General features: G+C 47.2%; 2 long non-coding RNA genes across 4 annotated transcripts in view; one reads left to right on the top strand and one right to left on the bottom strand.

The window, feature by feature from the left end:
• Nucleotides 1-2473: 2473 nt before the first annotated feature.
• LOC140419326 (uncharacterized) overlaps nucleotides 2474-23045 on the bottom strand; it is a 304049-nt gene continuing 283477 nt past the window's right edge. Inside the window, exons 1-3 of one of the 2 annotated variants that reach the window (XR_011945704.1) lie at nucleotides 6984-7077; nucleotides 3861-3985; nucleotides 2474-3470 (exon numbers count right to left, since the gene is read on the bottom strand). This is a non-coding gene — a long non-coding RNA (uncharacterized lncRNA). Of the gene's footprint in view, nucleotides 3471-3860; nucleotides 3986-6983; nucleotides 7078-23045 lie in introns of those variants that run through there. The other variant, XR_011945703.1, reaches the window with a different exon arrangement.
• LOC140419317 (uncharacterized) lies at nucleotides 7527-21826 on the top strand. 2 transcript variants are annotated; one of them, XR_011945697.1, is made up of 3 exons: nucleotides 7527-7692; nucleotides 15827-15916; nucleotides 17199-21826. It is a non-coding gene; the product is annotated as an uncharacterized lncRNA (long non-coding RNA). The 2 variants fall into 2 exon arrangements; XR_011945698.1 differs by lacking the exon at nucleotides 7527-7692 and adding an exon at nucleotides 10611-11074.

Below are 23045 nucleotides of genomic sequence, written 5' to 3'. Positions count from 1 at the left end.
GGCCCACTGAAGGATAGGCAAGGGAATCTATGTGTGGAGCCAGAGGAAATGGGCGAGGTACTAAATGAATACTTTGCATCAGTATTCACCAAAGAGAAGGAATTGGTAGATGTTGAGTCTGGAGAAGGGGGTGTAGATAGCCTGGGTCACATTGTGATCCAAAAAGACGAGGTGTTGGGTGTCTTAAAAAATATTAAGGTAGATAAGTCCCCAGGGCCTGATGGGATCTACCCCAGAATACTGAAGGAGGCTGGAGAGGAAATTGCTGAGGCCTTGACAGAAATCTTTGGATCCTCGCTGTCTTCAGGGGATGTCCCGGAGGACTGGAGAATAGCCAATGTTGTTCCTCTGTTTAAGAAGGGTAGCAAGGATAATCCCGGGAACTACAGGCCGGTGAGCCTTACTTCAGTGGTAGGGAAATTACTGGAGAGAATTCTTCGAGACAGGATCTACTCCCATTTGGAAGCAAATGGACGTATTAGTGAGAGGCAGCACGGTTTTGTGAAGGGGAGGTTGTGTCTCACTAACTTGATAGAGTTTTTCGAGGAGGTCACTAAGATGATTGATGCAGGTAGGGCAGTGGATGTTGTCTACATGGACTTCAGTAAGGCCTTTGACAAGGTCCCTCATGGTAGACTAGTACAAAAGGTGAAGTCACACGGGATCAGGGGTGAGCTGGCAAGGTGGATTCAGAACTGGCTAGGCCATAGAAGGCAGAGGGTAGCAATGGAGGGATGCTTTTCTAATTGGAGGGCTGTGACCAGTGGTGTTCCACAGGGATCAGTGCTGGGACCTTTGCTGTTTGTAGTATATATAAATGATTTGGAGGAAAATGTAACTGGTCTGATTAGTAAGTTTGCAGACGACACAAAGGTTGGTGGAATTGCGGATAGCGATGAGGACTGCCTGAGGATACAGCAGGATTTAGATTGTCTGGAGACTTGGGCGGAGAGATGGCAGATGGAGTTTAATCCGGACAAATGTGAGGTAATGCATTTTGGAAGGGCTAATGCAGGTAGGGAATATACAGTGAATGGTAGAACCCTCAAGAGTATTGAAAGTCAAAGAGATCTAGGAGTACAGGTCCACAGGTCATTGAAAGGGGCAACACAGGTGGAGAAGGTAGTCAAGAAGGCATATGGCATGCTTGCCTTCATTGGACGGGGCATTGAGTATAAGAATTGGCAAGTCATGTTGCAGCTGTATAGAACCTTAGTTAGGCCACACTTGGAGTATAGTGTTCAATTCTGGTCGCCACACTACCAGAAGGATGTGGAGGCTTTAGAGAGGGTGCAGAAGAGATTTACCAGAATGTTGCCTGGTATGGAGGGCATAAGCTATGAGGAGCGATTGAATAAACTCGGTTTGTTCTCTCTGGAACGAAGGAGGTTGAGGGGCGACCTGATAGAGGTCTACAAAATTATGAGGGGCATAGACAGAGTGGATAGTCAGAGGCTTTTCCCCAGGGTAGAGGGGTCAATTACTAGGGGGCATAGGTTTAAGGTGAGAGGGGCAAGGTTTAGAGTAGATGTACGAGGCAAGTTTTTTACGCAGAGGGTAGTGGGTGCCTGGAACTCGCTACCGGAGGAGGTAGTGGAAGCAGGGACGATAGGGACATTTAAGGGGCATCTTGACAAATATATGAATAGGATGGGAATAGAAGGATACGGACCCAGGAAGTGTAGAAGATTGTAGTTTAGTCGGGCAGTATGGTCGGCGCGGGCTTGGAGGGCCGAAGGGCCTGTTCCTGTGCTGTACATTTCTTTGTTTTTTGTAGTATTGGATGTGGGATAAGCAGTTTGATAATTTAGTCACAGTGGAGGAATGGAGAGGAATGGTGGTGAGGTAGAGCTGGGTGTTGTCAGTTTACATGTGAAAACTAACACGGTGCTTTTGGATGATGTCACCTAGTGGCAGCTTGTAGATGGGAAATAGGAGGGACTGAGGGTAGATCCTTGGGGGAAACCGAGTACAAGGACTGGAGAGGAAAGGGAGTTTGGAGATGGAGAAGTAGTTTGTAAAGATGGGAGGAACAAGTGTTTTTTTAGGATGGGTGATGACAGTGGATTCAATGCTGAGAGAGACAGTACCAGCAGAGAGTGAGAGCTGTTCACAATATCAGCTCACATGGAGAAGTTGGGATGTCAGCAGTTTATGGGAATTATCAATCGAGCAGAACGGGGGTCTCATGGACAAGGTGAATTCTGACGGGAGAGAAAATGGAGAAAGATGGAAGTTCAGAACTTGGACAAAAATGGGCTTTAGAGACAGTTTCGTCCGGTAGGTTAGTGGAGGAAAGCAGCAGAGGCAGCTGATCGGATTGTCTTAACCTTAGTGACAAAGAAGCTGTGAGAGCGCCTCACACTTGTTATTGGAGGTGAGGATGGAGGAGATGGGGAGAAGGAGACCTTCAAAAGGAACTAACTTGTGTTAGCGATATTAAAAAGATACAACACACTTTGTTTAACTCAAATTGATTTGACTTGATTTTTATTCAGAATTTAATTCCTTGTAACTGGATTAGAGTTTATGAACATCAGCAGGAACTGACCCCAATGAACATGTTCCAGTCCAGGATGTGATTAACAGCGAGCTCCAATCACTGAAGTTACTTGTGAACTTGCTGGTGCATCAGCAGGTTGGATAACTGAGTGAATCCCCTCCCACAGTCAGAGCAGGTGAACGGTTTCTCTCCAGTGTGAACTCGCTAGTGTACAGTGAGGTCAGATGATCGCCTGAACAGCCTCTCATCAGTGTGAACACGGTGATGAGATATCAGTTCCCCAGAACTTTTATAACACTTCTCACAGTCTGGACATTTAAATGGTCTCTCCCCAGTGCGAACTCGCTGATGTACAGAGAGGTCAGATGATCGCCTGTACCCAGTCCCACAGTGAAAGCACCTGAACGGCCTCCTCGGTTTGAACACGTTGATGGGACATCAGTTCCCAAGAACTCTTATAACACTTCTCGCAGTCTGGACATTTAAATGTTCTCTCCCCAGTGTGAATTCGCTGGTGTCTCAGCAGATTGGAGGAATGAGCAAATCCTTTCCCACACTGCAAACAGGTGAATGGCCTCTCCCCAGCATGAATGTGTTGGTGTGTCTGCAAGTGGTATGTGTGTATGAATCCCTTCCCGCACTCGAAGCAGGTGAACGGTCTCTCCCCAGTGTGAATGCGCTGATGGATTTTCAACTTGGATGGATAATCAAATCCCTTCCCACAATCCCCACATTCCCAGGTTTTTCCCCGGTGTGACTGCATTTATGTTTCGAAAGGCCAGATGATCGACTGAAGCCTTGTCCACACACAGAACACGAGTACGGTTTCTCCCCACTGTGAACGGTGCATCTTCCTTCCATCTTCAAACTCCCATGATGTTTATGTTACAAACGTTTTGGTGAGTGTAGATCTTGATGTGATGTCTAGTTTGAATTTCCTGACTGAAGTTCCTTCACTTCTGATACTCTGCGAAATTGATTCAAAACAGAAAATAGGGTGTGAGAGAGAACGCACAAAAACACAAAGACAGGTTGTGAAATTGAGCTGAATGAATCTGGACATTTGTGGGGCCGGCACTGGGAAAAGGTGACCACGAAAACTGCTGGGTTGTCATAAAAAACAACTGGTTCACCTCTTTGGGAGGAGAGAGGGAGAGTGTGTGTGAGAGAGGGGGTGTGTGTGAGAGAGGGGGAGTTGTGTGAGAAGGGGAGTATGTGAGGGTGCGAGCGAGAGAGAGGATGCGAGAGAGAGAGGGTACGGGAGAGAGGGTGCGGGACGGAGAGCATTTGGGAGAGAGGCAGAGACAGAGAGAGGGTGTGTGTGAGAGAGTGTGTAAACACAGCGAATGGTAATGACCTGAAACGCAAACACTTGCGTTTAAAGGACGATAATGTTCACTTCCTGATGAATCGAGTGAAGCTGTCACATTGTGATATAAGAGTTTGCTCAAGGTTCCGGTCTGTAAATCCTCTTCTAATACCCTGAAAATGAAATTTACAAAAGGTATCAATGTCAATCCAAAAATGGAATTCAGAAAATAAATTTGTGGTTTGGGTTTGTCTTGTGTAAATTCTCCCTTTCTAACTTCCTGTAAAAGGAGTTTCCCAAATCCACCGTTGTGTGGGGCGGCACGGTGGCACAGCGATTAACACTGCTGCCTCACAGCACCAGGAACCTGGATTCAATTCCGGCCTTTTGGGTCACAGTCTGTGTGGGTCACTGTCTGCCCCTGTTTGTGTTGATTTCTTCGGGCTGCTCCAATTTCCTCCCACAGTCCAAAGGTGGATTGGCCGTGTTAAATTGCCCCTTATGCCCAAAGATATGTTTGTCAGGTGGGGTTACGGGAACAGGGCGGGGGCTTAGGTAGGGTGTTCTTTCAGAGGATCTGTGCAGACTTGATGGGCTGAATGGCCTCCTTATGCACTGTCGGGATTCTATGATTGTCAGTCTAGGATAGAAATTCCCAACATTCCCTTCTCCTGCTCCCTAGTCCAGTTCATGCTCCCCGCTAAACTTTTTAAAAAAACTTAGTGGACCCAATTATTTATTTTGTATTTATTTATTTCCAATTAAGGGGCAATTACTGATACTGCGCAGCTTTAATCACAGCCTGGCCCCGCCCTTCATTAACTCCGATTGGTTGGAGGACCAGCTGCGCTTGGTCGGTCCTCCAGTCCCGCTACTCTTCTTATTGGTCCGGAGCCGCTGTCAATCACCTGGACATTGTGATAGTTCCAGATGGTGAGAGCTGCCACAGGCTCAGGCTGATTGTCCAATAATTTTTTTAAACTAACTAGAGTACCCAATTCACTTTTTCCAATTAAAGGACAATTTAGTGTGGTCAATCCACCAACCTTGCACATGAGGGTGAAACCCACGCAGACACAGGGATAATTTGCAAACTCCACACGGACAGTGACCCAGGGCCAAGATTCAAACCCGGGTCCTCAGCGCGGTAGTCCCAGTGCTAACCACTGTACTGCCCTCTCCACGCTTATACTTTGCCCCTCGTCGTCATCAGCAGTCCCTCATTTGAGGATGACGTCTACTCAGGGTCTTGAGTTTTTGCCATGGGTGGACAGAACCACAGATGTTGAGACCATCAGGTATTGGGATCAGGAGAGGAGGATGTATTTCCCTTTCTTTCCATCAATCCACCGCCCCATCATTCAGACATTGGGACTCAAAGGGTGATAACAGTTTGATGGACAAGTTGGCTGCATTCTGAACAATGGGTAACAAGCTCCTCCCACTCATCGAAACGTTGCCCCCGACAAAGATGGCGACCACGCATGCGCCATGGTGCACACTCATTCCAATAAAGATGGCCATGATGTGGAGATGCCGGCGTTGGACTGGGGTGAGCACAGTACGAAGTCGTACAACACCAGGTTAAAGTCCAACAGGTTTGTGTCGATGTCACTAGCTTTCGGAGCGCTGCTCCTTCCTCAGGTGAATGAAGAGGTCTGTTCCAGAAACACATATATAGACAAATTCAAAGATGCCAAACAATGCTTGGAATGCGAGCATTAGCAGGTGATTAAATCTTTACAGATCCAGAGATGGGGTAACCCCAGGTTAAAGAGGTGTGAATTGTACCAAGCCAAGACAGTTTGTAGGATTTCGCAGGCCAGATAGTGGGGGATGAATGTATAATGCTCCCCGTTATCTACCGCACTGCTAATGTCTTCAAAACATTCCACTAAATTAGTTAGGCACGACCTGCCCTTTATGAACCAATGCTGCATCTGCCCAATGGGACAATTTCCATCCAGATGCCTCGCTATTTCTTTCTTGATGATAGATTCCAGCATCTTCCCTACTACCGAAGTTAAGTTCACTAGCCTATAATTACACGCTTTCTGCCTACCTCCTTTTTTAAACAGTGGTGTCACGTTTGCTAATTTCCAATCCGCCGGGACCACCCCAGAGTCTAGTGAATTTTGGTAAATTATCACTAGTGCATTTGGAATTTCCCTAGCCATCTCTTTTAGCACTCTGGGATGCATTCCATCAGGGCCAGGAGACTTGTCTACCTTTAGTCCCATTAGCTTGCCCATCTCTACCTCTGTGAAGACCGCCAAAAAAACCTGTTCAGTTATTCAGCCATTTCCTCATCCCCCATTATTAAATCTCCCTTCTCATCCTCTAAAGGACCAATATTTACCTTAGCCACTCTTTTTTGTTTTATATATTTGTAGAAACTTTTACTATCTGTTTTTATATTCTGAGCAAGTTTACTCTCAATCTATCTTACTCTTTATAGCTTTTTTAGTAGCTTTCTGTTGCCCCCTAAAGATTTCCGAGACCTCTAGTCTCCCACTTATCGTTGCTACTTTGTATGCTTTTTCCTTCAATTTGATACTTTCCCTTATTTCCTTAGATATCCACGGTCAATTTTCCCTCCTTCTACCGTCCTTCCTATTTGTTGGTATAAACCTTTGCTGAGCACTGTGAAAAATCGTAACTGAATCCCTTCCCACAGTCCGCACATTTCCACAATTTTTCCATTGTGAGGGGTCTTTATGTCTCTCCCGGTTGAAGCTTTGTCCACACACAAACAAGCGTTTAATTTCTCCCTGCAGTGAATGATATGATACTTTTTTTGAGGCTGTGTGACTGGTTAAAACTCTCTCCACAGTCAGTGGACTGGAAAACTCTCATTGGGGGTGGGTCTCGGTGCTTTTGCAGTCACACTGCTGAAACAGAACAAACACTTCTCTTTCCAAATTCAAAGAATGAAGATATTGAGCTCTTAATCAATTGAGTGATCTGTCAGATCTCGATATTTGGTTTGAGTTTTCTGTCGGCCAATCCTCCACTTCCAATATCCTGTAAAAGGAGTTTACAAAAGCCATCGCTGTCAATCCAGGGTAGAAATTCTGAACTGACAATTCTAGTTTCTCTCTTTTGGTCCCCTAAAGCTGTAAATCCCCGTCCCACACACTCTCCCTGGGCTGAAATCCAAACCCATCTCACCATCTCTTTGCTTTTCTCCCTCCCTCTCCTCTGCCTGGGTTCAGTTCTCCAGCTCCTGTCTGCAGACTGACAATCAAACCAATGGGTCTTATTGGGGGGTTTGGGTTCTCACCACTGTCCCCGCTCGCTGCGGATCGCATTCAGCCTCTGGGAGCCGCACTCACTCTCACTGCGGCTGCGCTCAGCCCGGAGCAGCACCGCGCATGCTCCACAGAGAGGCGACTTCCGGGTGCGGGACATTCGGACGCCTGCGCGTTCTGGCTCCTGTGGTGGAGATGGGGCGTATTCATCCGCGCCGGGCATTCCTGGTAGGCTTATCCGCCATTATTCTGTTACGTTCCTAGGGGTGATAAATTGGTTCAGGCACGTTTGATACAGTTCGGTGTTTGTACCGAATGGGGCGGCCGCATCGGTGTTTTTCTCTCTGAACGGTCCCTGTTGACGACTGTCATCTGTTTCGGGGTCGATATGCCGCAGGGCGCCTGCGCGGCCGCCTCTTTCTCAGGTACTGCAGGGCGCATGTGCGGCCGTCCTGGACCCGGAAGCCGGAAGAGAGAATCTTGTGAATTTCTCTCCTGGACTGAGAGTGAAATTCATTTGGAAACTCCTTCAGGAAGAGGAGGATTTGCCAACGGGAACTTCAAACCAAACATCACATCATCATCTGACAGACTTACTCGATTCATTAGGACCTGAATATCATTGGGAGGTAAAATGGTTTGTCTGTTCTGTCCGTGGATAAAGATTTCAGATATCAGAGTGACTGGGAAACTTATAATGACCATTGCAGGTTAAATTTGAGACTAATTACACCGATCACATTGGAGAAGTTAAATAATTTGCTGTTGTACTCTTATGTATGCAGGTAAATTTTAAAATTACCGCATTAGCATACTTGGCAGCTAAACTGGGCAAACTGCTGACCTTGTTAGTAGTGAGTTACTATCCCGGATTTTATTAAAGTTTGTTGTTCCTATTGCATTTCATTCAGCTCATCGTGGCTACAAAATAGGTAGTCAGCCTAATCTCAATTTCCAGATTGTGGTATGTAGCTTTTTAAGTTACATCAATTCAAATGTCTATCTGAATACTTTATAAATGTTATGAGGGGTTCTGCCATCATTTCCGGCAGCATGTCACAGATCCTCACCACCCTCTAAACCTCCTAGTCCTTCCCTAAATCTCTGCCCCCTTTTATATGTATCCCTCAACCAAAGGGAATTGGACCTTCCTATCCAATCTATTTAGATCCCTCAGAAATTTAAAAATATATAAATTTATATATTTTTCCAATTAAGGGGCAATTTAATTTGGCCAAGCCACCTACCCTGTACATAGTCATAGAATTTACAGTGCAGAAGGAGGCCATTCGGCCCATTGAGTCTGCACCGGCTCTTGGAAAGAGCACCCTACCCAAGGTCAACACCTCCACCCTATCCCCATAACCCAGTAACCCCACCCAACACTAAGGGCAATTTGACATGGCCAATCCACCTAACCTGCACATCTTTGGACTGTGGGAGGAAACCGGAGCACCCGGAGGAAACCCACGCACACACCGGGAGGATGTGCAGACTCCGCACAGAGAGTGACCCAAGCCGGAATCGAACCTGGGACCCTGGAGCTGTGAAGCAATTGTGCTATCCACAATGCTACCATGCTGCCCCAAATTTGGGTTGTGGGGGTGAAACCCACACAGACAATAGGAGAATGTGCAAACACCTTACAGACTGTGACCCGGGGCCAGGATCGAACCCGGGTCCCCAGCACACAGGCACAGAGTCACTGTGCCACCATGATCCCCCAGAATTTTATACATTTAGAATAATCTTTATTATTGTCACAAGTAGGCTTACATTAACACGGCAATTAAGTTACTGTGAAAATCCCCTAGTAGTAACACTCTGGCACCTATTCGGGTACGCAGAGGGAGAATTCAGAATGTCCAATTCACCTAACAAGCACGTCTTTTGGGACTTGTGGGAGGAAACCCATACAGACACTGGTGAACGTGCAGGCTCCGCACATAGTGTGCCAAGTGGGAATTGAATCGCGGGATCCTGGTGCTGTGAAGCATCAGTGCTAACCACTGTGCTACTGTGCCACCCATAAAACAGTTCCGCTCCATGTTCTCTGATTAAAGAAGCTGAAGCGCGCAGAGTGGGTCTTGAACCCACGGTCCTGGGATTAAGACTCCCATGCTCTGCCGACTGAGCTACCAGGCTGCTTTTCATAATTTCATTGTGGTCTCTCTTCAGTCTTTTCTGTTCCAAAGAAAACAGCCCCAGTTTATCCAAACTTTCCTCAGAGCAAACATTGTCAATTTCTGGCTGATGTTCGTAAATCCCCTCTGGACTGCCTTCATTGGCCGGGGCATTGAGTATAGGAATTGGCAAATCATGTTGCAGCTGTATAGAACCTTATTTAGGCTACACTTGGAGTATAGTGTTCAATTCTGGTCGCCACGCTACCAGAAGGAAGTGGAAGCTTTAGAGAGGGTGCAGAAGAGATTTACCAGGATGTTGCCTGGTATGGGGAGAACATTAGCTATGAGGAGCGGTTGAATAAACTCGGTTTGTTCTCGCTGGAATGATGGAGGTTGAGGGGTGGCCTGATAGAGGTCTACAAAATTATGAGGGGCATAGACAGAGTGGATAGTCAGAGGCTTTTTCCCAGGGTAGAGGAGTCAATTACTAGGGGGCACAGGTTTAAGGTGCGAGGGGCAAGGTTTAGAGGAGATGTACGAGGCAAGTTTTTTTTACACAGAGGGTATTGGGTGCCTGGAACTCGCTGCCGGAGGAGGTGGTGGAAGCAGGGATATTTAAGGGGCATCTTGACAAATACATGAATAGGATGGGAAGAGAGGGATACGGATCCAGGAAGTGTAGAAGATTTTAGTTTAGACGGACAGGCACAGGCTTGGCGGGCCGAAAGGCCTGTTCCTGTTCTGTACTTTTCTTTGTTCTACTCTCTCGAGTGCAATCTTCCTGTGTACAGGAATCTAGCTCTGGCCTAACTAGTCCTGTCCTGCCATTTATCATGTAATCCTTTGCCTTGTTTTCCCTCCAGCTTTCTTCCTCACTATCAAGTGTTTAACCATTTTTGTGTCACAGGTAAACATCTTATTCATGTTCCCACATTTACTCTCAAATCAATGATGTAAACCAGGAGTGAAGGGCCCAGTACTGATTCCTTTGAAACCGGCACTGGAAACAGCCCTTTGATTTTCTCTATTCTTTATGGGGTGTGAGTGTCACGGGCAAATCAGCTTGGTTGCCCATTCCTAATTGCCCTTAAACTGAGTGGCTTGCTAGGCAATTCAGAATTAACCACATTTCAGTGAGTTGGCCAGATCAGGTAATGCCAGTGCAGATTCGATGGGCCGAATGGTCCCCTTCTGCACTGTAGATTCTATGATTCATTCTGATCTTGGGTCACTCTCTATGTGGAGTTTGTACATTCTTTGTGTCTGCATAGATTTCCTCCGGATGCTCTGGTTTTCTCCCACAGTCCACAGATGTGCAGGTTACATGGATTGGCTGTGTTAAATTGTCACTGGGAGGGGTTGTGGGGATAGGGTGGGGAATTCGCTAAGGTTAGTTGCGCTTTCAGGGGGTTGCTACAGACTCAATGGGCCGAATGGCCTCCTTCTGCACTGAGGGGATTCTATGATTCTACATTGGATCCAATGATGTGTTCACTCACACACTGCAGCCTGACTCTTATTATGGGAACAGGCACTGTGTTTGTTACTCTCAAAGTGAGTGAATCCTTTGCTGTTTCTCCTCTGGGCCCCATCCCCACTATTATTGTCTGATTGTCCCACTGAGACTCTCACTGTTATTATTGGACAATCAGAGAGTCAGACTGAGCCTGTGGCCGCTCTCACGATCTGTAACCGTCACAATGCCCGGGTGATTGACGGCAGCTCCCGACCAATAGGAAGAGGGGGGCGGGTCTGGAGGACCGACCGGGAGCGGCTGGTCCTCCAAACAATCGGAAAGATTGAGGGGCGGGGTCCGCTGTGATTGAAGCATGCGCAGTGTGGGTAATGACAAAGCAGAAGGGCGTCTTCTTGAGATCCGAAATTGGTAAGTGGCGTTTAACAACATGTAGGGAGCGAGAGATCGCGGCGGTGGGCGGAAACGTTGTATAAAGCTGTTGTAAGCCGCAACCCGCGGAAATATTGACGGGACCCAGTTTGTACCGAGCGGGGCTGCAGCTCCTCAAATTCGGCTCGGGGTAACGACCGCCATCTTTATTGGATGTGCATCAGGGCGCATGCGCGATTGTCATCTTTGTCGGGGCGATGATTCAATGAGTGGGAGGAGCTTGTTCCCCATTGTTCAGAATGGAGACAACTTGTCCATCAAACTGGATTAGTCTTTGAGTCCCAATGTCTTATTGATGATGCAAAGCGGTGGCAGAGATGGAAAGAAAAGGAAGACAATCCTGCTCTCCAGATTGCACTCTCATTTCACTATCTCCGTGTGTTTCCTCCGGGTGCTCCGGTTTCCTCCCACAGTCCAAAGATGTGCAGGTTAGGTGGAGTGGCCATGCTAAATTGCCCTTAATGTCAAAATGGTTTGGGTGGGGTTACTGGGTTGAGGGGATAGGTTGGGAAGTGTGTATTTAAATGGAGTGCTCTTTCCAAGGGCTGGTGCAGACTCGATGGGCTGAATGGCCTCCTTCTGCACTGTAAATTCTATGATTCATTGGACATTCTGTCCCATGTGTCCGAAGCTCTGCAGCTCTGTTCAGTCACATGAAGACCCAAGGCAGAAACTCCCAACCCTGAGTAGACAACACCCTCAAATCAAGGACAAGAGGGTCACTGTGCAGCGGGGGGGGGGGGGGGGGGGGGGTGAGCGGTCATCCTGGACCAGGAAGCAGGAGGGGAGAATGTTGTGAATTTCTATCCTGGTCTGACAGTGATTAATGTTGGAAACTCCTTTTACAGGGGATTAGTAGGGGAGGATTTACACACCGCAAACTCAAACCAGGAGAAATATTTATCTTTCCTGAATTTCATTTCTGGACTGACAGTGATGCCTTTGTAAACTTCTTTCACAGGGGCTTAGAAAGGGGTTCGCAGACAGGAAACTCACAACCAATCCTCACATCAAATTCTGACAGCACCATTCGGACCTGGAGATTATCGACCTTTGTGTGTAAACATTGAGTTCAGATCATTACCACTCACTGTGTAAAACCTCCCCTGTAGATCTTGCTCACAATCATAAATCTGTGTCCCATAATCCTTTTATAATCTGCTATTGAACAGCTTTTCTTTATCTTTTGTACAGGCCAAGAGTCCACCCAAGATGGCTGCCACACACGTACCCATACACTCAGAGTAAAACAAAAACAGTTCTTTAGTCATCAGGTAGCTAACCCGTCTCCCTCCCCACCCCCTATATGTCTACATTGTGCTTCATAAAGAAAATCTCCCTTCACCCCAAACAGAAAAACAGATTTTATCAGAAAATATCAAAACTATATAGAGGAAATAACAACACCCATCCCATAGGAAACGTAGATCTTGTCTAATACAGATAACTGGACTCCAGTCCATGTTTTACAATGTTCTCCTCCTCCAGTGTCTCAAAATGGAAGTCTTTGCACTCCTATGCGAGCTGCAGCTTTACCGGGTATACCATCCCGAATCAAACTCCTATCTTACACAGAGCAGCCTGAAGCTTATGAAAGGCCGCTCAGTTCCTCACCAGCCAGCTCCCACATCTTGGTGAATCCTCACTCGGATAACTGAGTGAATCCCTTCCCACACTTAGAACAGGTGAATGGTCTGTCGCCGGTGTGACTACGGTGATGAGTCCCCAGCTCACATGGGGATCTGAATCCCTTCCCACAGTCCCCACATTTCCATGGTTTCAGCAAGCTGCTGGTATCCTTGTCCCACTCCACGTTGACTATCAGTTTATGTCTTGTCCCCACAGAGAGCATGTGTGCGGTCTCTCCCCGCTGTGAATGGTGTAATGTTTTTTCAGACTGTGTGACTGGTTAAAGCTCTTTCCACAGTCAGTTCACTGGAACACTCACTCGAGTCGCGTGTGTATCGGGTATTTTTGCAGTCACACTGATCTTGAAAACCTTTTCCTACAGACAGAACAGACAAACATTTCTTCTTCCACATTCACAGGCCAATGATATTCAGGTCCTGATGAATGGAGTGACTCTGTTAAATCTTGATGTGAAGTTTGATTTGAGTTTCCATCTGTAAATCCTCCCCTTGTAATATCCTGTAAAAGGAGTTTACAAAAGTCATCACTAGGGGCAGTGGTTAGCCGAGGGGTTAGATCCCGGCCCTGGGTCACTGTCCGTATGGAGTTTGCACATTCTCCCCATGTCTGCGCGGGTCTCACCCCCACAATCCAAAAAGATGTGCAAGGTAGGTGAATTGGCCACACTAAAATTACTCTTTAATTGGGGTAATAAGAAGAATTGGGTGCTCTAAATTTTTTTTGTAATAATTTAAATTTAAAAAAATACAGCCATCACTGTCAGTCCAGGATAGAAATTCTGAACAGATAATTCTAGTTTCTCTGGAACATTTTGCCACGTCCCACACACTCTCCCTCCTCCCTGGGCTGAAATCCAAACCCATTTCACCATTTCTTGCCTCCACTCCCAGTTTTCTCCCTCCCTCTCCTCTGCCTGGGTTCAGTTCTCCAGCTCCTGTCTGCAGACTGACAATAAAATCAATGGGTCTTATTGGGGGTTTGGGGCCTCCAGCGGGTGTTTGTGAATCTTCCCCGCCCACCTGCCAGGGTTTCCTTCCTTGCCAGAGATCAGTGTCCTCATTGATGATTTGAGCCCAACCTGGAACCACGGTAAATCGCCCCTTAATTGGGAGAAAAAAAATTACGCGAAGGTTCACGGCTCCACAAAATGTTTCCAACTCCCCCACCCGTCTCCTTAACACAGGCATTGTCAAAGTCGGGGGCGCGACCCGCGGGTGGGTTGTGGGCAGGTGTCGGGGGGGGCACGGAGCCGTCAGTCACGGCGCTCCCAAACACGCAAATACGTGTGCAACAGCCGCAGCAGCCAACTTTTAATAATTTATTTACACACACAGTAAGATCTACTCATGCACAACAGTACTACCAAATAAACTATCTCTAATGCTAACGCCTATACTTAACTTCGGGTGCCCACTTAGTCAGAGGAACAATGGCTGTTGTTCGAATCTGAGGCTGTTGGGTTCGAAGGTATACAGTTCGAAGGAGACCAGCTAAGGTCGTCCGTCTGGTAGCGAGCGTTGACTTTGAACTGAGTTGCTTCTGGTGATGCTGGTGGAAGGGTCTCTCCGCTTCGAGAGCCAATTCCAAGAGAGCGATTCTCTCGTGGGGGTTCATTCTTATACTTGAAGGGGCTTTGCGTGCTTTTAGGCGGGTCTTAAACTTAGTCCCAATTAATTGGGCCGCTTCTCGATCACTGTTATCGATCTTGACAAATGAAGGGGTGGGTGCCCTGATGGCTGGGCATGTCTTTGGTTGGCCTTGCTTTGTTTGTGCTTTTTGGTTGGGGAACTGGCGCCGGGATGTCTGAAACAGTATCGGTTACCCGAGTGTCTTTCCTTTGTTCCCCGGAGATGGACCATCAATGTGCTAATCGACCCATAGTTTCAATTCCGTCTGCGAGCTGTTTCCCAAATATGCATTCAGGCTCTGTGTCTACTTGTTTTCTAGTATTGTCCACAGTTCCCTATGTTCTTTGCGAGCATCCATTTTGTATTCTGGAAGTGGCCATCCCAGATGGCTACATGATGAAGTGGAAGTCTCTCTCCAAGAATGACTTTTTCCCCAGGTGGAACACACCATTACAAGGGGACATAAATTTAAGGTGAAAGGTGGAAGATATAGGAGGGATATCAGAGGTCGGTTCTTTACCCAGAGAGTAGTGGGGGCATGGAATGCACTGCCTGTGGAAGTAGTTGAGTCGGAAACATTAGTGACCTTCAAGCAGCTGTTGGATAGGTACATGGATTACGGGAAAATTATATAGTGTAGATTTATTTGTTCTTAAGGGCAGCACGGTAGCATTGTGGATAGCACAATTGCTTCACAGATCCATGGTCCCAGGTTCGATTTCGGCTTGGGTCATTGTCTGTGCGGAGTCTGCACGTCCTCCCCGTGTCTGCGTGGGTTTCCTCCGGGTGCTCCGGTTTCCTCCCACAGTCCAAAGATGTGCGGGTTAGGTGAATTGGCCAATGATAAATTGCCCTTAATGTCCAAATTGCCCTTGGTGTTGGGTGGAGGTGTTGAGTTTGGGTAGGGTGCTCTTTCCAAGAGCTGGTGCAGACTCAGGGGGCCGAATGGCCTCCTTCTGCACTGTAGATTCAATGATAATCTATGATTAATCTAGGACAAAGGTTCGGCACAACATCGTGGGCCGAAGGGCCTGTTCTGTGCTGTATTTTCTATGTTCTATGTTAATGGCGAATGATCCAACGATGGTTTCACCGCAACTGTAACTTCAACCAAGAATGTCAGCGTTTTTAATCTTGATTTTAAACATTCCAAGTGCCTGCAGGTTGTATTTGGAAACTTTATCAATTAATTGATTGATTTTTAAGTGTCTTTTATTTTTTAACATTTTTAATTGTAATGTTTGGGTGAAATGTGATGAAACTCCAATTTCTAGAGGATGAAAACATTTTCAGTTTCTGCATTTTTTTCCTGTGAAACTTTATCAAATAAACCCCCCCCCCCCCCCGCCCCCGAACTTGTAAAAAAAAAAACCGGCTGTTACCAGCGAATTTGCGCAATCAAAGATGCAGAAGATTTTTTTTTTTTAATTCTATGTATTCTTCATGTCTGAAGGGAGGCAGAGAGTAGGTCACACCCCCTGAACATTGACATCACGGGCTTTGGATGCAATTGCGATTCCTCCCTTTGTCAGCTGCAAACAAGGTAAGGGAAAATGGTGGGTCGCGAAGATCAGCCGGCGTGGGTCGTCAAGGTCGGCTGGCGTGGGTCGCGAAGGTCAGCCGGCGTGGGTTGTCAAGGTCGGCCGGGTTGGGTCCCGAAGGTTGGCCGGTTGATTAAAAATGGGTCCCCGGAAAAAAAGTTTGAAAAACATTGCCTTAACAGGTTGACAAAAATCATGGTGCTTAGCACTGCTGCCTCACAGGGCCAAGGACCCGGGTTCGATCCCGGCCCTGGGTCACTGTCCGTGTGGAGTTTGCACATTCTCCCTGTGTCTGCATGGGTCTCAGCTCCACAACTCAAAGATGTGCAGGGTAGGTGGATTGGCCACGCTAAATTGCACCTTAATTGCAAAAGAAAAAAATTGGTTACTCTAAATTTATTTCAAAAAAGGATTGTCTCTTTCCTAATGTTCACAATTAAACCGGTGGGTTCCCCAGGAGATGGCTGACATTTCAGGGCAATTAAATTAATAATGGACCGAGATATGTCTGTTTTGTTGCATGGTCCAGATTAGATATGTTATTTACAGTTTGTAATAAAAGTAAATTTATTATTATTTCTCATCTTGTAATATAAGACTGTGGCTACGTTATAGATTTCCAGTCATCTCTTCCCTCAGAGGGTTGTTAGTCTTTGGATTTCTCTACCACAGGGACCAGTTGGATCTGGGGGTCATTGAATATATTGAAGCACAAGGTTGGCAGATATTTTATTGACAATGGAGTTAAGGGTTATGGGGATCAGGTAGGAAAATAGAGAGAAAGCTGATATGAGGAGGGATTTATTCACTCGAGGATGTGGTGAAGCTTTGGAATTCTCTACCCCAGAGGAATGTGGAGCCTCTGTCATCAGGTATGTTCAAGGCAAATATTGACAGGTTTCTCGATATTGAAGATGTCGAGGGATATGGGGATTGTGTGGGGAAAATGGTGTTGAGATCGTTCGGCCAAGGATCTCATTGAATGGTTGAGCAGACTCAGTGGGCCGAATGGCCTACTCTTGCTCCTAATCTAATCTCTGTGTCCTGTTCAGGAAGCAGTGAGCTGAGCTTGGATCTGTCAATCAACATGAATCAGCACCTTCAGGAGAATTGGGAGGGTGAATATTAGATACAGCAGAGTGAGAATGGAGGGAGAGTGTGTGAGATGGAGATTTAGAGCTTTTTGAAACAAGAGAGTAAATAATGTTCGATTGAAATAGGATTGTCTGTTCTGAATTTCTATCCTGTACTAACAATGATGACTTTTGTAAATTGTTTTTGAAGGATATTGGAAGAGGAGGAATTACAGACAGAAATCTCAAACATCACGTCTCGATGTGACAAACTCACTTGATTCCTTCTGATCTGAATATCATCGGGCTCTGAATATCATCGGCAAGAAGGAGAAATGTTTGTCCGATCTGTCGGCTTCAAAAGATTTTAAACGTGAGCGTGACTGGAAAAGCACCGAGACCCACACAACTCACACCCGAGTGAGAGAGTTCCAGTGAAATGAAAAAATGAAAATGAAACTCGCTTATTGTCACAAGTAGGCTTCAAATGAAGTTACTGTGAAAAGCCCCTAGTCGCCACATTCCGGCGCCTGTTCGGGGAGGCTGGTACGGGAATTGAACCGTGCTGCTGGCCTGCCTTGGTTTGCTTTCAAAACCAGCGATTTAGCCCTGTGCTAAACCAGCCCCTAACTGACTGTGCGAAGAGCTTAAACCAGTTACACAGCCTGAAAAAACATCACACCATTCAGAGTGAGGAGAGACAGTGCACACGTTCTGTGTGTAGACAAGGCTTCCACTGATTGTCCAATCTGGAGCGACACAAGGAGACCCAAAACATGGAGAAACCGTGGAAATGTGGGGACTGTGGGAAGGGATTCGGAGCCCCATCTGTGCTGGAGATTCATCGTCGCAGTCACACTGGGGAGAAACCATTCACCTGCTCCAAGTGTGGGAAGGGATTCATTGATTCATCCACCCTACGGAAACATCAGCAAGTTCATACTGGGGAGAGGCCATTCACCTGCTCTCAGTGTGGGAAGGGATTCATTCAGTTATACACCCTGCTGAGACACCAGCGAGTTCACACTGGGGAGAGGCCATTCACCTGCTCTCGGTGTGGAAAGGGATTCACTCAGTTTTCTACCCTGCAGAGTCATCAGCGAGTTCACACTGGGGAGAGACCGTTCACCTGCTCTCAGTGTGGGAATGGATTCACTCAGTTATCCAGTCTGCAGACACATCAGCGAGTTCACACTGGGGAGAGGCCATTCACCTGCTCTCAGTGTGGGAAGGGATTCACTCAGTTATCCAGTCTGCAGACACACCAGCGAGTTCACACTGGGGAGAGGCCATTCACCTGCTCTCAGTGTGGGAAGGGATTCACTCAGTTATCCAGTCTGCAGACACACCAGCGAGTTCACACTGGGGAGAGGCCATTCACCTGCTCTCAGTGTGGGAAGGGATTATGTAGAAACATCGAAAATAGGAGCACGAAGAGATCGTTTGGCCCCTGGCACCTTCTTTGCCATTCATTATGATCATGGTTTATCATCCAACTCCATAGCCTAATCCCGCATTCCCCTCCATATCCTTAGATCACCTTCGCCCAAAGTGCTATATCTAACTGCTTCTTGAAAACATACAATGTATTGGCCTCAACTATTTCCTCCAGTAACAAATTCCACAGGCTCACCCCTCTCTGGTTGAAGAAATATCTCATTTCTGTCTAAATGGTCTACCTCGTATCCTCAGACTGCGACCTCTGGTTCTGTACACTCCCACCATCGGGAAAATCTATCCTGCATCTACCCTGTCAAGTCCTGTTGGAATATTATAGGTTTTTATGCAATCTCCCATTCTTCTGAACTCCAGCGAATGCAATCCTAACTGATTCAATCTCTTGTACGTCAGTCCCACAATCCCAGGAATCAGTCTGGTAAACCTTCGCTGCACTCCCTCTGGAGCAAGAACATAATTCCTCAGATATGGAGACCAAAACTGCACACAATATTCCAGTTATGGTCTCACCAAGGCCCTGTATAATTGCAGCAAGATATTCCTGCCCCTGTACTCGAATCCGCTCGCGGTGAAGGCTAGCATAGCATTTACCTTCTTTACACCTGCTGTAGCTGCAGGTTTACCTTCAGTGACTGGTGTACGAAGATACCCAGGTCTCGTTGCATATTCCCCTCTCCTAATCTATGGCCGTTCAGATAATAGTCTACCATCTCATTTTGTTACCTCATCTAAATAATTAATATATAGGGCGGCACAGTGGTTAGCACTGCTGTTTCACGGCGCTGAGGACCAGTGTTCAATCCTGCCCCGGGTCATTGTCTGTGTGGAGACATGTTCTCCCTGTGTCTCCATGAGTCTCAACCCCATAACCCAACGATGTGCAGGGTAGGTAAATTGGCCATGCTAAATTGCCCCTTAATTAGAAAAAAGGAATTGGATACTTTAAATTTTTTAAAAAATCATTAATATATCTTGTGAATATCTGGGGTCCGAGCACCGATCTCTGAGGTACCCCACTAGTCACTGCCTGCCAATTTGAAAAAGATCATTAATTCCTGCTCTTTGTTTCCTGCCTGCCAACCAATTTTCTATCCATCTCCATACACTACCCCTGATCCCATGTGCTTTAATTTTACACACTAATCTCTTTTGCGGGACTTTGGTCAAAAGCCATCTGAAACTTAAAATATACCACATCCACTGGCTCCCCCTCGTCAACTCTACCAGTTACACCCTCGAAGATTTCCAGTAGATTTGTCAAGCATAATTTCCCCTTCATAAATCCATGCGGACTCTGTCCGATCCTGCCACTGTTTTCTAAGTTTTCTAGGGCTGCACGGTAGCACTGTTGCTTTACAGCGCCAGGGTCCAAGGTTCGATTCCTGGTTTGGGTCACTGTCTGTGTGGAGTCTACATGTTCCCCGTGTCTGTGTGGGTTCCTCCGGCCCCTCCGGTGTCCTCCCACAAGTCTCAAAAGACGTGCAGTTAGATAATCTGGACATTCTGAATTCTCCCTCTGTGTACCCGAACAGGCGCCGGAGTGTGACGACTCGGGGCTTTTCACAGGAACTTCATTGCAGTGTTAATGTAAGCCTACTTATGGCAGTAAAGATTATTATTATAAGTGCTTTGCTACAAAATCTTTGACAATGGATTCTAGACTTTTCCCCACTGCCGATGTCAGCCTTACTGGTCTATAATTCCCTGTTTTCTCTCAGTATCCTTTTTAAATAGTGGAATTACATAAGGCACCCTCCAATCTGCAGGAATTGTTCCAGAGTCTATAGAATCTTGGAAGATGACCACCATCTATTTCTAGAGTCACTTCTTTAAGTACTTTGGTTGCAGATTATTAGGCCCTGGGGATTGATCAGCCTTCAATCCCATCAATTTCCCCAACTCCATTTCACTACTAATATTGATCTCCTTCAGTTCCTCCCTCTCACTAAATCCTGTGCTCCCCAACATTTCTGTGTCTGATTTGTGCCCTCATTTCTGAAGACCGAACCTAAGTATGTATTCATTTGCTCAGCCATTTCTTTGTCCCCTATTATACATTCCCCTGTTTCTGACTGTAAGGAACCTACATTTGGCTTCACCAATCTTTTTCTCTTCACACACCTATAGAAACTTTGACAATCAGCCTAATTTCCTGCATTAGGCCATTCCCAACACCACCACTGCAGTTTGGGGTCTATATACGATGCCCAATAATTATTTTGCCCCTTGGTGTTTCTCAGCTCTACCCATACAGATTCCACATTGTCGGAGCTAATATCCTTCCTCACTATTGCATTAATTTAATCTTTAACCAGCACTGCCACTCCACTGCCTTTTCCTTTTTGTCTGTCCTTCCTAAATACGGAATATATTCAATTCCCATCCCTGGTCATCCTGCAGCCATGTCTCCATAATCCCCATTATCTCACACCCGTTCACATCTATTTGCACAATTCACTTGGTTATGCCATCTGCAGTCACACCAGGGAGTTCATACTGGGGAGAGGCCGTTCACCTGCCCTCAATGTGTGAAGAGATTTAGTAATTCATCGCACTTTGTGACACCAACAAGTTCACAACTGATTACAGGGATTGGATTCTGCTGTTATTGTTTCTGTTCTCAATTACATCCAGGACTGCATTTTGTTTATTCTGTTAGTCAATGGGGATGGTCAGAGGATTGCTTTCTGCTGGATCGGCCGGTCTCACAACTTCGTCTCCAGTGGCCTGATTCTCTCTAAGCCTTCTTGCGAATATCTAGTTTCACATTTCGCAAGGATCAAAGAGTGAAAGAGTGAGGTTAGAAAATGTTTCATGACTTCCGGGTGCGACGATGACCAGCTAAGTCGCACGTTTCGGCAGCTCCCTGTGAAACGGACTTTTGGGCTCTTGATAGGAGCCCCAACGGCAATTTTGACGGCTAAAAACACTGTGCGGTAAACCAGAAGGGAATCCACCCTGGATACGGATGGAAAAAGGAGGAGAGAGTGGCCAGATTGCAGTGGATCCTTTAGAACAGCGGCAAGGAAGGCAAGCAAAAACCAAGATGGCGTCGGAAGGTGGCAGTTTAACATGGGGCCCTGAACAACAAGAGTTCTTGAAATGCTGTGTGGAAGAGATCAAAAAGGAAATGAAGAAAGAGCTGTTGGCCCCGATACTACAGGCGATCGAAGGGCTAAAGGAGGAACAAAAGACCCAGGAGCGGGAGCTTCGGGTCGTGAAGGCAAAGGCGGCCGAGAATGAGGACGATATACAGGGCCTGGTGGTGAAGACGGAGACGCAGGAGGCAAATCTGAAACGATGTGTGGAAAGGTTGGAGGCACTGGAAAACAACGCAAGGAGGAACAACCTGAGGATTCTTGGTCTTCCTGAAGGTGTGGAGGGAGCGGACGTCGGGGCATATGTGAGCACGATGCTGCACTCGTTAATGGGAGCGGAGGCCCCGGCGGGTCCGTTGGAGGTGGAGGGAGCATACCGAGTGATGGCGCGAGGACCGAGAGCAGGAGAAATTCCCAGAGCCATAGTGGTGAGATTCCTCCGTTTTAAGGATAGAGAAATGGTCCTTAGATGGGCGAAGAAAACTCGGAGCAGTAAATGGGAGAACGCGGTGATCCGCGTTTATCAAGACTGGAGTGCGGAGGTGGCGAGAAGGAGGGCGAGCTTTAATCGGGCCAAGGCGGTGCTTCATAAAAAGAAGATAAATTTTGGAATGCTGCAACCGGCAAGACTGTGGGTCACATATCGAGGGAGGCACCACTACTTTGAGACGGCGGATGAAGCGTGGATTTTTATTGTGGAAGAAAAACTGGAATGAGCGGGTTATTAAAAAGAACGTTCGAACAAAGTGGTGGGGCGAATGTGGGGGGCAAAGAGGGGTTTTATGTACTAATCCTGCGATGTGGTAACTTTTCTCTCTCCCACAGGTGGTGATGGGGGGAGGAGGGGAGGTGGAGGAGATGGGGCGTTGGCCATTGGGGGCGGGGCCAAGGGAGAAGCGCGGGCTTGGTTCCCGCGCTATGATAATCATGGCGGGAATAGAGAAGCAGGAAGGAGGGGGCGTCGCACGGTGCGAGCCGAGGTCACGGGGGGAAGCCGAGGTCAGCCAGAGTTTGCTGACTTCTGGGAGCAACATGGGGGGAGTAATTACGCTAGCGGGGGGTCTAGCGGGGGGGGGGGGGGTGGGAGGGGGGAATTACTGGGTTGCTGCTGCTGGGGAGAGGGGGGAGCTGGTATGGGAGAGGATGGGCGGGGGGGCACCGCCTGGGGGAGATACAGCTGCGTGGGAACCGGGTGAGGAGCTGGAAAAAGGTGATGGCTAATCGACAAGGGGGGGGGGGGGGTAGGAAGCCCCCCAACTCGGCTGATCACGTGGAACGTGAGAGGGCTGAACGGGCCGATAAAGAGGGCACGGGTACTCGCACACCTTAAGAAACTTAAGGCAGATGTGGTTATGTTACAGGAAACGCACCTGAAACTGATAGACCAGGTGAGGCTACGCAAAGGATGGGTGGGGCAGGTGTTCCATTCGGGGCTAGATGCGAAAAACAGGGGGGTGGCTATATTAGTGGGGAAGCGGGTAATGTTCGAGGCAAAGACTATA

This window comes from Scyliorhinus torazame, chromosome 5, assembly GCF_047496885.1.
Source record: "Scyliorhinus torazame isolate Kashiwa2021f chromosome 5, sScyTor2.1, whole genome shotgun sequence".
Classification (NCBI taxonomy): Eukaryota; Metazoa; Chordata; class Chondrichthyes; order Carcharhiniformes; family Scyliorhinidae; genus Scyliorhinus; species Scyliorhinus torazame.
This window is presented reverse-complemented; position numbering and strand designations above follow the sequence as displayed.